The 15,519-nt window shown below is 41.9% G+C and overlaps 1 pseudogene; it reads right to left on the bottom strand.

Moving 5' to 3' along the window:
- LOC127673214 (zinc finger protein 431-like) overlaps positions 1 to 15,519 on the bottom strand; it is a 51,958-nt pseudogene that overhangs the window by 10,166 nt on the left and 26,273 nt on the right.

Here is a 15,519-nt window from a genome sequence, read left to right as displayed (position 1 = left end):
AAGATTTACGTAAAAATATTTCTAATAAAATTCAAGAATATATAGACAAACACGTTAAAATTTAATATTTCCATAGCAATTTTATAGATAAAGTGGCAGATATAAAAAACCTTTCTAAGTTAATTGAAGGTGGATGCCTACCATTATTTTATCTATATAAAATTTTCCATGATAATCTTCAATTTTAACATATTTCTTCTAAACTTTTCTATTTTATCAGAAATATTTTCCATGTACAACTTTAATTCAACCATAAAAAGTTCTATTTTATTTTTGAATTAATATAGCAATGTTTTATGTATATCATTTTACTCTTTAACTTTCCACGAAAATTTTCAACTTTAAACTGTTTTGTATATATCTCTTCTATATTATCAGAAGTATTTTCCACGGAAATCTTCAATTTTATCATAAACTGTTTTTAATTCCTTTTTTCAATACAATAATCTATATTGGGAGACAGCCATGTGAGAAGGGAAGAAACCCTATGTTCTTGCAGACAGGAGCCTAGCATTTCTGTCCTCTGAGAGGCTCTAACAACAACTGAGACAGATGCAGAAACTCACAGCCAATCATTGCAGTCAGGTCATGGATCCCTATGGAAGAGTTAGAAGAAGGATGGAAGGAGCTGTAGGGAATTCCAATAACTTAAGAAGACCAACAGTATCAGTAACCCAGAACCCTGGGAGCTCACAGCGTCTAAGCCATCCAGCAAAGAGCACACTTGGGCTTGTGCAGGACCCCAGTCACATATGCATCCGAGGACGGCATTGTCTGTAGTCAGCGGGAGACTATTCACCTAATCCTTGTTTTTTTTTTGTGTGAATTACAAATAATCAGAGCTACGAGTTTTCTTATTAGCACTATGTCCGTTGTGTGTCAAAGGTTTGGATTTTTTTTGCCTTCATTTTCACTAAATTCTAATCGTTTTTTCTTTAATTCTTCCTTCTCCGAGTTATTATGGAGTAGGGTATTGTTCGGCATCCATGTTGATGTGGGACTTCTCTTATTATTTCAAACCCAGCTGAAGTCTTTGTTGATGTGATAGGATGCCTGGAATTATCTTCAAACTTTTTGTGTCTGTTTAGGCCTGTTTTATGAAACTGGAGCTACAAACTGAAGGTGAAAACATGGATAAGCTTGGTCTCCTGGCTTGCTCTCCTGCTTGGGCGTTGTCCCATGCTCAGGTCACTCTCTTATCCAGCTCAGGCCCACTTGATTTTGAATATTGTCACATTCAGAATCATGTACACTACCTCACAAAGACATAACAACGGCCATTCTGATGAGAGCACACCCTCAACTGAGGCTCCTTCAGATGACTGTAGCTCTGACATGGAGAAATGCTGGCGGATTTACCTCTATCCTGATTTTGTCCCCTTGTTGATTGAAAACATGATCTGTTGCTGCCCACCTGCTCTCCTAGAAGTCAACAATAACCAGCAATCTCTCCTGAACATATCAAAGAGGTCAGTGAAAGAGGCCACACTCAGCCAACACTCTATAAATCTAGACAGAAAACTGTAACACAGGAATAACAGCCTGGTCTACAAAGTGAGTTCGAGGATAGCCAGGGCTATAGAGAAAAATCTGTCGCAAAACAAACAAACAAACAAACAAACCAAGAGGTTTGTTTATGGCTAAATGCTTGAATCATGGAAACTGAAGCTCCCTTAAACAGATGATAAGTAATAGACAACCTCAGATGAAAAGCGAGATATGTAAGGCAATCGTTGTTGAACACTATTATTATCCAGACAATTTTCATCAGTGGCGAATTAGAGAAAAAACACCCAGTTAGATTAGTATAGATTTTCTAGATAAGCCTATCTCAAATCATAGAAAAAATGAATCTTTCTCTGTATATAGAAAGGGAAATTAATACAATGTCCTGATAAAGGCTGTCAGCCAAGGGAAGTTAAATATATCAAGAACTGGTTAATTTCACGTTGCAGGATCTTACAGGGAATACTTAGGAAATAATTACTTCTGATGCGAGTTTTGAAAAAAGCAAAGTTAAACAAATCTCTTTTGTTTTGTAAAATAAAGTAGTACAAATACAAAAAACAAAAATGGCCTTTCCATATATAGGTTGAAAAAGCATCTCTAGTCTAGATCAAAGGTGGGTCAGAACATCTCTAAAGATCAAGAGTAAGAAACAGTTTCTCAATTTAAAATGTGTAATTTAGAAACACCCCTAGGAGATTAGAGGGTTATGGTTATGATCAGAACAAGGGTTGTTATGGTTAAGATGCTTAGGAAATTAAGGGGTTAAGATAAGATTAGAAATTTAGAATAAGTCACAGGGATAGGCTCAGGGTTAGTTCAAGATGGCCACCATTATTCTTCATGGTTTCACTGCATCAAAAGTTTCCCTATTTTACAAAGAAGAAATGTCAGAGTTAGGGTCAGTCTCAGGATCGTGTCAAAGGAATTGTTTGTTGTGCTATGCGAAACCAGGTTCTATCTTTTCACTCATCTGCCTTCCTAGTCCTATTTTTCATAATATCAAAATCTTCCTTCCAGCCCCCAATGAATGTAGAAAGTGAGTTATCCCCATAGGCAGAATTCCCAGATGGGAAATAACATTACGTCATCATGGGGCCCAGTTCACATACAACAGAAGAGTACGTATGACTCCCAACATCAGCTTCCCCAAGCTCACAGACACACTGCACCTAAAAAAATTATTATGTTTTTTTGTTGTTTTTTGTTGTTGTTGTTGTTGTTTTTTTGTTTGTTTTTTTGTTTTCTGAGACAGGGTTTCTCTGTGTAGCCCTGGCTGTCCTGGAACTCACTCTGTAGACCAGGCTGGCCACAAACTCAGAAATCCACCTGCCTCTGCCTCCCAAGTGCTGGGATTACAGGCGTGCGCCACCATGCCCGGCTAATTATTATGTATTTTTAAAGAATGGCAGTAAATGTCCTTGATGTTAATTAGTAGTTGCTGATCAATTTATTACCCACTCTGAGGTCAGGACACCCCTCATCCCTCCCAAGCTCTGAAGAGCGTCTTTAAAAGCACAAGCCTAGCCAGGTGAGGCACGCATACACTGCCACCACCACACACACATCACTGGGCACTTGTCAACCAGGAGACTGCAGTGAGCTCCACCCACAGAGATCCTCCTGTCTTTGCTTTTGGACTACTACAATCAAAGGTAGGCACCAAATACTGAGAATGCATGGGTGCTTATTAAAGCTTTGCCTGCCAGCCCCCGGGCCCCTGTCATCCCTAAAATAGTATCACCTTGTACAGCTCTGGGGGGGGGGGTCCTCGAATTCTCTCTCTAGACAAGCCTGGCTATGAACTCAAAGAGATCAACCTCCCTTTGCCTTCTGAGTGCTATGATTAAAGGGGTGAACCTCTATGCATGGCTAAAGAAATTTGTTCTCACTGTGTGGATTAGGCTGCCCTGAAACTCACAGACATGCTCCTGCCTTTACTGCTGGAGTTCAGTGGTGTGCACCACGTGCAGGGATTGCACAGCTGTGTTGTCAGAGCCTTATTGTTTCTTTGACTTCCATCTCAGAATGCTGTGATCTTTGTTTCCACACTTATAACTAAGTCCCCATCTTGATCATAACGGTTCTAAACTTGACCAAGCATCATCCCAACTAAACTTCTCCATAGCAAGGCTTGCGGGTTCATGAAACCAACTGCAACACTTTCACATCATCAACATGAGCATATGGGTTTTGTTTCTTTCTTTCTTTGTTTTGTATTTGACTTTTAATTGTTGTGGTCTTGTTGTTTGGAGAGAAAACCTCGGTATTTAACCTTTGGCTAACCTAGAACTCCCAACACACTCAAGTACATGTTCACAGTAATGAACACACAGAAATAAATGCACAAACACAGACATTAAAACCACACACACTAATTATATCCATAAATAAACAAGTGTATATATGAACTAACACAACATGTGCCAATCAAGCAGACAGTGGAATCTGGACGTTTTAATTCTGTATATTTGATTTCACACAAGAAGATCCTCTTTGGAGGATTGAATCAGAAACTATGATTCAATTGAATTGGAAAGACTGATTCAATCAACCAACAGGAGGAAAATGAATCTTTACAAAAACAAACAAACAAACAAACAAAAAAGCCAGGCAGTGGTGGCACACGCCTTTAATCCCAGCACTTGGGAGGCAGAGGCAGGCAGATTTCTGAGTTCGAGGCCAGCCTAGTCTACAGAGTGAGTTCCAGGACAGCCAGGGCTACACAGAGAAACCCTGTCTGGAAAAAAAAAAACACAAAAACAAACAAACAAAAAACAACAATACATATAAAACCAAAACCAAAACCAGACCAAACAAAAACAATAACAAAAACAAACAAACAAACAAAAAAACCCTTCACAACAAAGGAATGCTGCTTCAATTGAGATTCTGGCAGATACCAATTTTATAGACCTTCAGAGGTGGGGAGATGCAGATGCCTCGATACCCTTGTAGGGCCAAAAGCCTGCCTTTACCAACGACAGCTTCATCATTCTTCTAGTAAATGGAAAGAAACTGGACGGATTTTCAGGGTTTAGAAATGACAAGGAACTGAGCAGACAGAAACAATCAGAAAACACGGGGTCTGCATCACATCTACTGCATACTCATAGCTGAGCGCCAAGCTTTTCTGCCAGCATTTAGTAATGTGCCCTGGGTTCGAATCCAATCCAACCTCATCCTGCCAGGAACAATCCGATCTGGTTAACAAGACAAAAGCACCAAAACAAAATCCCCCACGAGGTTGGAAATGACCTTCAGACTTTCAGCCAGGGCCTGCTGACAGCCAAGAAGAACTTGGCTCTGTGGGAAAGTCATAGTTATTTGCACCCTGAGAATGCAAAGGGTGGGCGCTCACCACAGTCATTCCTTTGTAGAGGAAGAGCAGCCCCACAGCGACCCCTGCTGTGAAGAAGTGGCAGTGCATGGAGCTCAGAGTCAGAGATGTGGATCTAGGGAGCTTTGGAGCTTCTGGCTCCTTCCTTGGTCCCTGCTCCAACTGTGGCCTCTACAAGTCTGGACACGCAGACAGGGGTGCTAACTATGGACTTGCCCAGGATTGCAGGGTTTGCCTAAAACTCGGGGTATGCAAGTGAGTCATAAGGGGTCATCTTCTGTTTTCCTGTCAGTCAAGGGTATTGTTGGGTCTTGTCTCCAAGGCAACAGGGTAAAGTACAGTGAAATGGAAAAGACCAGATGAGAGGTAAGAGTAATAGACCCCTAATCCGTGCCACCCCGGAAACCTTAGGCGAACAGAACTGAAAGCAGTTGCAATGAGATTTGTGTTTGCACTGAGTTTGTCACGTTCCTGGAGAAGAGGGTGGGGTCCCAAGTCTTAGCAAACTTGTAGGACAGAAAAGGTCCTTTACCTAAGGTCCACCAAAGGAAGTGCAACTTCAACTGAGATTCAAGCAAATACCAAGTTTGTAGACCTCCAGTATTGGGTGGTGGGGTGGGGCAGATGCTTTGGTCCTCCTGCCCGGTTCAAAGTTTGCCTTTACCAACTACAACATCAGCATGCATTTCTTAATAGAAAAATCAAAGAGCAGAGGGGACGCTCAAAGAAGTAGTCTCTGTGATCTCTATTCTGTGTTGTCAACTTGATTACATCTTAAATTATGCAAAATCCAAAACTTAAGGGCACACCTTCAAGGGATTTATTGTTTAATTGATAAAAAGTAATCAGCGTCTTTGAAATAGGAACATGCCAATTAAATTCAGATCCCTTTGTGCTTGAAAGACCTAGTCCTTTAATCTGGATATGGAGCAAGAAAGTCACATAACTGTCATTATGATTTTTGTTATTCCTATGAGCCAGGGTTTGTCAGTAATACCATTGGCTGTATTGAAACTCACTTTGTAGACCAGGCTACACCCAGAGATTCACCTGCATGATTCAGTCCCAAAGTACTTAGATTAAAGTCATGAGTCACCACACCCAGCAGAAGACACACTTCCAGAGACTTTTATCCAGGCTTTAATCCAGAGATTGAATCTGGAACACACACCTTTAATTTGGGCCACACCTTCACTCTGAGGCCTACATAAGAACACAGAGGAAGAAAGATTCCACTTTTTTCTTTCCTGGCTAGCAAGTCTTATTACTTCCCTGGCATTAGACCTTGCTTGTCTGTGATTCCGTCTTCTACTGAAGACCAGCTGAGACTTCTAGCCTCGGGACTGTTTGTTATGACATTAAAGTTAAAAATGTATATGAATGTGAGCTGGGCGGTGGTGGCGCATGCCTGTTATCCCAGCACTCTGGGAGGCAGGGGCAGGCAGATTACTGAGTTCAAGGCCAGCCTGGTCTACAGAGTGAGTTCCAGGACAGCCAGGGGTATACAGAGAAACCCTGCCTCGAAAAAACCAAACCCCAAAATCCCCCCCCCAAAAAATTATATGCATGTGTCCTGCCCCCAGCCTTTTTGAGCAGAAGTTTCAAAACTCTGCTAGCCACTGCTTCCCACATAGGATGGAGTCCTAGGTGAAGCCCATTGTTCTCCACGGACACTGGCCTCCACCTGATGCCAGCCTCCTGAAAGGAGAACCAGTTCTGCAGGCCTGTTTCCAGCTTTTGGGGGAGGGGTCTAGCCACTCCTATGTGTATTTGGAGACCTTCATTAAACTGTGAGCCTCGAGCAGGAAATCTTTTCTTGGTTCCATGTTTCTCCAGTCACCCTTTTCCCATCCCCAGCTTTCCTTCCAGGTGATCCAGTAAACCATTCGAATGTAGTGATGAAAATATATTTATTCAATAAATCCAAACTGGTAAAATAAATATCAAATAATAATATGGGTTTGAATCTTTCTTTAGAATACATAACATAAGAATATATTTTTAAATGTTAATGTCTACTTTTAAGGACATGAGATATATATATATAAACATACAATTCTGGTCCAAATGGTATCTCACTTATCCCTATCCAAATTCTAGTACATAACACAGTCTGTATCCCTTAAGGTTCTAAGTTAATTTAAAAGGGTTTCTAACTCCTAGACCAGGAGATGTTATTCATAATGGACATAGTCCTCACTCATAGAAGAAAAACTTATCTGTTCTTTAAATTATGACATATACATATTGCTATTATTATACAGACAAAAGCATGTTAATTTAAAAATATATTTATCTTTTAAAGTGTTTCATTCAGTGATCTCTTCTAGTGAAGATCCTTAGAAAGAATCTGATTCCTGAGACTTACAGTGAATCAGCATCAATGTGTGAGATGAGAGAAGTTATGTGTCTCCAGCATAGTGCTGTAAAATCATGGATAACAGGAATCTACTGTCACCTGATTTCATGTGAGTCAGGGCTTGGCCTACAGAGGCTAAAACATCTGCTTTACCTTTCCTCACTGAGATGCCATAACTTTTCATGTCAGACTCCATTTTAGAGAACCACACATAACTTTGAACTCAGGTAAACTCACAGGCCGACACCTAGCAAATTGCCCCCCAACAAAGCCTGAGTCTAAATCCAGTCTTTAAGTTAACCTCCAAGAACACCAGAGTTTCCAGGTTACACCCTCAGCAAGACCAGTGTCTCAGAGTACTTCCCCCCTCCAACAATCCTGCATCCTCAGGTTACAAGTCCATCCCTTGTGTACTGACCATCAATACAGATGGATGCAGAAGAATAAGTTTATAATATAACTCCCACTACCAGCCAATTATGTTAAAGGCCACAGTAGCTTTCCAATTAGATGATTGCACACATACTCCCTTCTTGATGCTTACCATAAAGCCTTGCAACCTATAGACATTAGGGGCTCCCCCACCATCAAAGCCATCATGTATGATGGTGGTGCATTGGGGGAGGGGACCCAAGCTATATCTAATAGAACAAATATCCTGTTTTGAGTTGCATCTGATCAGTTCCTGTTTGTGCTTTCTTTGGGGATCACTAACCTTGCCCTGGCTCAACGTGCACAATTTCCACTAACATGGAATATCAGGCCAAGACCTGTGTTAAAAAGGGAAAATATAGTTTGATTGAGGCGATGATGGCAGAGTGCTGGTCTACCAATATTCAAGACCTATGGTTCACGATAAGGCACTGCCAAAGGCTCCAAACAATTTCCTTTCTGACCATGAACCTGGCAGAGCAGCCTGCACAGCATCCTGGTCCTTTTACAGACGTTCATCTGTTTTTAGCCCCCAACAGAAAGCTTGCAACTTTCTGGGCTACTTGAGAAACTGGCTGCGGTAACAAATCCAAGGAAGGAGCGTGGTGTCTCCAGAGTTCTGATATGCACACTAACTGTTGTGCTTCTTTCTTTGTAGTGGAAGTGCCCAAGTGCAATGACTTATTTTTCACTTCGGAATTAATGTCTCTGAACACCCTATGCCACTAGATTTCTAAGCATTTCACTAAATTAGAAGACTACTAAATTTTAGTTGGATTTATCTTCAGTCCTCTAATGCCCATATGGGTTAACAATGAGTTCACATTAAGTGATACTTCATGCTCTCTAGGTAAATTCTGCATAATGTACACTTCAGTTCACTAATATCAAATTTATTGGAAGACATAGATGATCAACATCTCCTCTACCTTCGTTATGACACAGGACTTCAAACATAATATATCCTCAAGGCAAAACTGTAAAGGTATACAACTGTCAATTCCAAATAAAGCAAATTGTTTCTGGTGATGTTAATGGAGACATTGTGGCAAAAAGGTATTTACTAGATCAGTAACTGCACACCATGTACCAAGAGATGTGTTCATCTTCTGAAGTAAGGATGGCACTAAGTCACCTTGCTGGCCCTAGGAAATAATCTCCCCACTCCTTCCAATAATTTATGACTTAGCAGGAGGTATAATTTCACTTAGAGTTCCTGCTCAGGCATATACCCAACAGAGCATTTGATACATTACATTCATTTTGTTTTATTTATAACAGCTAGAAACTTGAAATTGTCGAGATGTCCCTCAACTGAAATGTGGATACAGAAAATATGTTTCATTTTCAAACTTGAATACAATTCAACTATTAAAAACAAGGACATCACAATTTTACAGGCAAAAGGATACAACTAGAAACTATCATTCTGTCTCAGTTAACCCAGACACAAAAGGAAAAGCAGGTATGTACAGACAAGTGAATATTAAATATAAAGTATAGGATATCCACACTGCTCTCCATAGACCAAAAGAAGCAAAACAAAAAGTAAGACCCAAATGAAAATAGTTCAATCCCAGAAGGGGGAATAAAGCAGTCATAAGAGGCAGATGGAAGAGAAAGAACAGCCTAAGAGAGCAGATAAGAAAGGAGAAGGTGGAGAGAACAGGAACACGTGAGGTGAGAGACAGGAGAGGAATAGAGGGCCAGGAAAATAAACTGAAATCTGCAGTAGGCGGTGGCCAAAGGGTGGGGTAGATTTAACATGTGCGAGAGATGACAAATTGGAGGGTACCAAGGAGTCTATGTGGGTAATCTTAGCTGAAATGCATGGAAATGAGATATGAACCCTGAAGAGGCCACATCCTGTCACCAAGGAGGGCCCACCATGGAGAGTTAAGAATACCACCTGAACCCAAACCATTTCCACCCCAAATCTGTCCTGTCTACAAGAAATTTAATCAAAATGATGGAGCAGAGACTGAAGGAATGCCCTAACGATCGATACCCTGCCCAACCCATGGGCAAACAACAAACCCTGACTTTACTGAGGATACTGTGTTATACTTGCAGGCATTACCTTAGCATCATTGTCCTCTGAGAGTCTGAATCCAGAACCAGACTATAACAGATGCAGAGACCCACAGCCTATAACATTGGACAGGGCGCAGGGTGCCTTTGTGGAGAGGGTTGAAGGCAACTGAAGGAACAGGAAGTCCATACAAAGACTCTCAGAATCATCTAACCTCGACATTAGAAGACTGAGCCACCAACCAAAGAGAACACACAAGATGGACTGAGAATCCCACCACATATGCAATACATGTGCTATTCCGTCTTCACATGGGTTACATAAAAACTAAAGAGGGAGATGCCCCTTATGCTGTTGTCTGTCTGTCCAAACTGTTCCCTTAACTTGGCTACCTTCTCTGAACTCAGTAGGAGAGGATGTGCTTAACCATGCAGAGACTTGAAAAACTATGTTTGGTGAACGCTTAAGTGGACCGAACCCTCCTTGCAGGAGTGAGGGATGAATAACTGTTTAAGGTGAATAAAGAGATTGTAGAAAATGGAATTTAAATTAAATAAATAAATGATAATTAAGTGGGGAAAATGAACAAATACATATTATCAGAATGAAAATATAGAAGTCAGCCCTTTATTTTTAAAATTAACCCCACTCAATTATTCAGGGTGTAAGCCAAGGAGAAAAGATTTTTGGCCAAAATATCACACAATGACCTCTCAATAAAGGTTTCTGTGTCTATTCTCATCTGAAATGCCATGATCTCAATTTCCTCTGGCTGCATACTGTCAATACTCCAATCTCCCAAGTCATATGAGAACAACAGAGTAAGAACCAAGAACACCTTTCTATGACCTTTGCTTCCTCAATTTCTGATAATTTCCACAATCTTTCAAAATTGATCCTAGATTCTGTCCAGCAGCAAGATCTCATGTTAATAATGACTTTGTGGTTGTTTTTGTTGTTCTAACTTGTGACTCTGCTGCTTTATTGGAATCCTCTGAAGAAAAGAATCTCAGGAAATAAACGGTTGTTGTGAATGGTTCTGTCAGACAGCAGTTCATCAATTTTGGAGCTTAGAGTAGAAACTGAAGCTACAAACTGAAGGTAAAACCATGGACAATCATTGTCTCTTGGCTTGCTCTCTGGCTTGATCAGTGTCCCATGCTCAGGTAGCTCTCTCATGCAACCCCGACCCACTTGTTTATGAATATTGTCACCCTCAGTGGAAGAGCCTTCCCACATTAATCATCAACACTATCTCACACAGATAGAGCAACCAGCCATTATAACAAAAGCACACCCTCAACTGAGGTTCCTTCAGATGACTGTAGCTCTGGAATATTGAAATGTTGGCAGCTTCACCTCTCTCCTGACTACGTCTTCATGTGCATTGCTAAGATTATGTCTTCCTGCCCACATCCTCTCCTAGCTTTCAACATTAGCCAGCATTCCATCTTGAACATACCCAACAAACAGAGCATTAAAATGGGCAACACCCAGCCAACACTCTCTGAAATTCTAGATAGCAAACCATAACCCATGAATAACCTCCCACCTATACTAAACAAACTGAGAAACTTTACTTAGACGAATAATCACCACAAATGCAGATGCCTAAGTAATCAGCATAGAAATAAAAGGAATATTAGCTTGGAAAATAAGTCATAATCCTCACATTCTTAGTACACTTCCTTGCCCCATACAACCTCTTTTGCATCACATATTTTATTTTAGTTTCTCAAGACATATTAGGGAAGGAGAAGTAGGAGAATAAGAAGGAGAAAAAGGATGATGATGAGGAGGAAGAGCAGGAGCAGAGGAGGAGGAGGAAGAGCAGGTGCAGAGGAGGAGGAGGAGGAGGAGGAGGAGGAGGAGGAGGATGAGGAGGAGGAAGAGAAGGAAAAGGAGAAGGAGAAGTAGAAGAATATCAATCAACATAATTGTATAGAAAATATTTCCACTGAACTCATAAATGAAAACTTTCCTCAACTAAAAATGCTGCCAGTTAATATGCAAGAACCATCAAAAATATCAAACAGATTGGGAAAGAGTCCCTTTGCCACATAAAAATCGAAAGACTAAAAATATAATTTAACGACATATAAAAAACTACAGAAGAAAAAAATAACAAACTAAACAAAACAAAAACTAGAAATGTATGAAACCAGAACTATTAGATTCATATCCATTTTCTTTTTTAAGGATTTAATTCATTACTTAAACAAAGTTCTCCCTGCATATATTCCTGCGGCCAGAAGAGGGCACCAGACCACATTACATACAGTTATGAGCTGCCATATGGTTGGTAAGAATTGAACTCATGACCTGTGTAGGAACAGCTAGAGCTCTTAACCTCTGAGACATCTCTCCAGGCCTATTCCTGCCTTCTCAATGTATATTAAAAAAGACAAAAAGGTTTTGACACAGGTGCTGCATAGTCACAGAAAGCACCCTTGCTTCTACAAGAAAGCAACAAGTCCAGATGTTTTGGACAGAACTACAATCAGCCATGATTCTGAAGATCATGGCCTAAACTAGCAAGAAGCAAGACTAGAAACCTCACAGGAAGTCACATCTGGCTGATGCTTCCCCTTCAAGCCCATAGAGGACCCACCACCCCACTGCATACAGCTCGGTCACAAGTTCCACCCCACTGTGGGCAGATATCCTGTGCTCACCATGTCTTGATTTCAGAATATCCTTGAGGTCTACTCACAGCACACAACAGCAGAGCTCAGAGCAGGACACAGAGAACAATTCAAGCTGCAATGCTACAGTGAACACACAGAAACATATCTGGGAGATCTCATCTCTTTGTCTGGCTGGCAGGTCTGCCTGGCACCCTGAATTGGCCAGTGAGTCTTAGCCATCCTCAGGATAAAGTGTGCTTCAGGTCTAGGGCCAGACCTTTCCAAAATCTCAGGAGTGGTTTTCACTCCATTAGCATTTGAAATAAGATTCCAAGAAGAATATCACCTCACCCAGTCCTGGGGGAGGACTCAACATTCCAAGACAGGCTGGTCAGCTGCCTGTTCCTCCTCTCTGTGAGCCAGGACACTGCACTTACCAGGGCCTTACTTCAGACCTTGCCTGAGCTTTCCTCATAGAACTTGTCTTCTTCCCATAATCACGGTGAACAGTTTACAATGCTCAAGGTGCATTGGAGGTATCAGTGTGACGCAGGAATAGATGATCCAGTGGATGACGCAGGCTATTAACATTAAGGATGTATTTTTACTAAAAAGAGTTTTAGCCAAGCAGCGGTGGTGCATGCCTGTAATCCTAGCACTTGGGTGGCATAGAGAGTGATAAACTGAGTTATAGGCCAGCCTGGTCTACAAAGTGAGTTCCAGGAAAGCCAGGGGTATACAGAGAAAACCTGTCGCAAAACACACACACACACACCCCTCAAAGACTGTGGCACAGTTTTACATAAGGCTATCTGCACTGGGCACAGCCTAAAAAAAACCTTGTGCACTGCAGCAGATCTATCAGCCTAAGCAGACACTGCACATAAGGCTATCTGCTTCCCTAGACTCTCGACTTGCCCACAGTGCCTCACCCCGTAGTACAGAGCCTTCCCATTGGCTGTGAGTGGCGGGGAGAGGCGGGACAAGAGGAAGGCCTTACTTACCTGTCACTGTGGTGGGCATGATGGGTGTTGTGGTCCTTATATTGATCCATGCTAGAAATTGTAGTCTTTGAACCCCTAATGGCTGGGCGGGTAGTGGGGAGGGGAGAGATGCAGGCATGTTCCTCTGAGCCCGAGGGCTTCTGGGAAGTGTGGTTTGCAGCATGGTTGCAGTTTTACCAGCTACTGTGACTCTGGGCAGTTGTAGTGAATGCCTTTAATTCCAGCACTTGGGAGGCAGAGGCAGGCAGATTTCTGAGTTTGAGACCAGCCTGGTTTACAGAGTGAGTTCCAGGGCAGGGCAGCCAGGGCCATACAGAGAAACCCTGTCTCAAAAAACAAAATAAAATGAAATGAAATGAAATGAAATGAAATGAAGTAAAAAGAACTGAAATGAAAATATCCAGTACTCACTTTTGCTTGATTTATTAAACGGGTAGACAAAGAGACTCATTTCAAATATCCAAAGCATGTCTTGGTGTTTACTTAACCCACTGCAGGATTTAAGCTGCTGTTGTGTAACATCAGTTTGCTTTCTGTCACCATCTCCTTCCTAGAGACTGGAAGCGCGGGCTTCAAGCCGCACTTTGGATCTGCAGCTTTGGACGCCCTGGGAAAGGACTCGGGTCCGGTGGTGTTCTTGTTATTGCTATGGTTTAACCAATTTGATTTTCTGTTGGCTTGTTTTGTTTTTTAAGACTCGGTCTCACTCTGGAACTCTGGCTGTCCTAGAACTCACTATGTAGACCAGGCTGGCCTGAAACTCACAGAGATCCACCTGCCTCAGACTCCGAACAGCTGAGTTAAAAGCGTGAGCCACCACTCCTGGCCTGTGTTGTTGTTTAAGGCAGATTCTAAAACACTGTGTGAGCTTTGGTCCCCACACAATCTGAGTTGTTGCCCAGTGTGCAGTTTAACATGGATCTTTAGATCTTGAATTCACTGTCCCAGGTACCCACACCTGCTCCAGTTTCTTTCCTTTTTGCCATCTGCCCCATGTAACAGACCCAGAAAACTGCACTGCATGCCAACTGCTTCCAGGCTTCTGGTGAGTTTGATCCATGGAGGACCCTGAAGAAAATAAAAATGGAGGACCTCTTAGATGCCTTAAAATTGAGGCTATTTAAGCCTCTGCAAAGAAAAAAAGCCTTACTCTGCCAACTTCAGGTGACCTTTGTAGACCTGTGGACGGCATACTCAGACCAGGGGTCCTGGCATTAGCCAATGGCCAATGTGTCACCAATTGGCACAAGCTAACAACCACTCTATTTACACCTCAGTCACAATGGCTTCTGGGTAAAAATGATGCCAGAAGGACTCATTACCACCGACCCTTCTTGAATCTCCCCAGAGTATCTACTCAGCTGCCCTGCTGTTGGACCCTGACCTTGCTGGATGGGCCTCTGTATGACTGCTCAAATAGAAGTAGGGGTAACAGGGTTCACCAATGGCAACTGCCTCTTTCAGGATGGACAGAGGTGTGCTGGGGCAGCGGTGGTGTCAAATACCGAGAACACATGTGGAACACCACACCTGGCAGGAATGTCAGCCCAGGAAGTTGAACTGGCAGCTCTGAAATATCATTAGAGCTGAGAAAAGACAAGACACACATGGCTGCTGTGCTATTGCTACCTCTCATATCCATGGGGCCATTTGTAAGGAGAGGAGCCTTCCGATGAGCAAGGACAAAACTCCATCCCAGAGAGCAACAAGAAAGCCCAGTGGGTGGTCCCTAGAAACTGGGTTCCTCATGTCCTTGATTGCACCAGACCCAGGAGAAGCCACACTCACTGATGAGACAAAATATATGATCTGGGCCAAAAACCTGTTGTTGTTTCAGTGTTGTAAGAGATGAGGGAGGACAGCTAACTGACTACAAACTAATGTTTGAGAGAAAATGGGACTACACAGAAAAAAGGAAGAAATCAGAGACTTTCTAGAGTTCAATGTAAATGAATATGTAGCATGCACAATCTCATGGAACACAAAGAAAATGAAAGTGGAGCTAAAGGAAAGTTCACAGCACAAAATGCCTACATGAAAAAATTGGAGAACTCGCATGCTGGCAATTTAACAGCATGTTCTAAAGGCTCCAACAGAAAGAAGTGAGGGAGCAAAGAAAACGAGGAGGAGACATCAAGAAATTTTCAAGTTGGGGGATGAAATTGATAAAATAGAAAGAACAATTCAAATAATTAATGAAACATGGAGTTGGTCTTTTG

This window comes from Apodemus sylvaticus, chromosome 22 (assembly GCF_947179515.1).
Source record: "Apodemus sylvaticus chromosome 22, mApoSyl1.1, whole genome shotgun sequence".
Lineage (NCBI taxonomy): Eukaryota > Metazoa > Chordata > Mammalia > Rodentia > Muridae > Apodemus > Apodemus sylvaticus.
The sequence above is the reverse complement of the archived record's forward strand: the minus strand, read 5'-3'. Positions and strand labels throughout refer to the sequence as shown.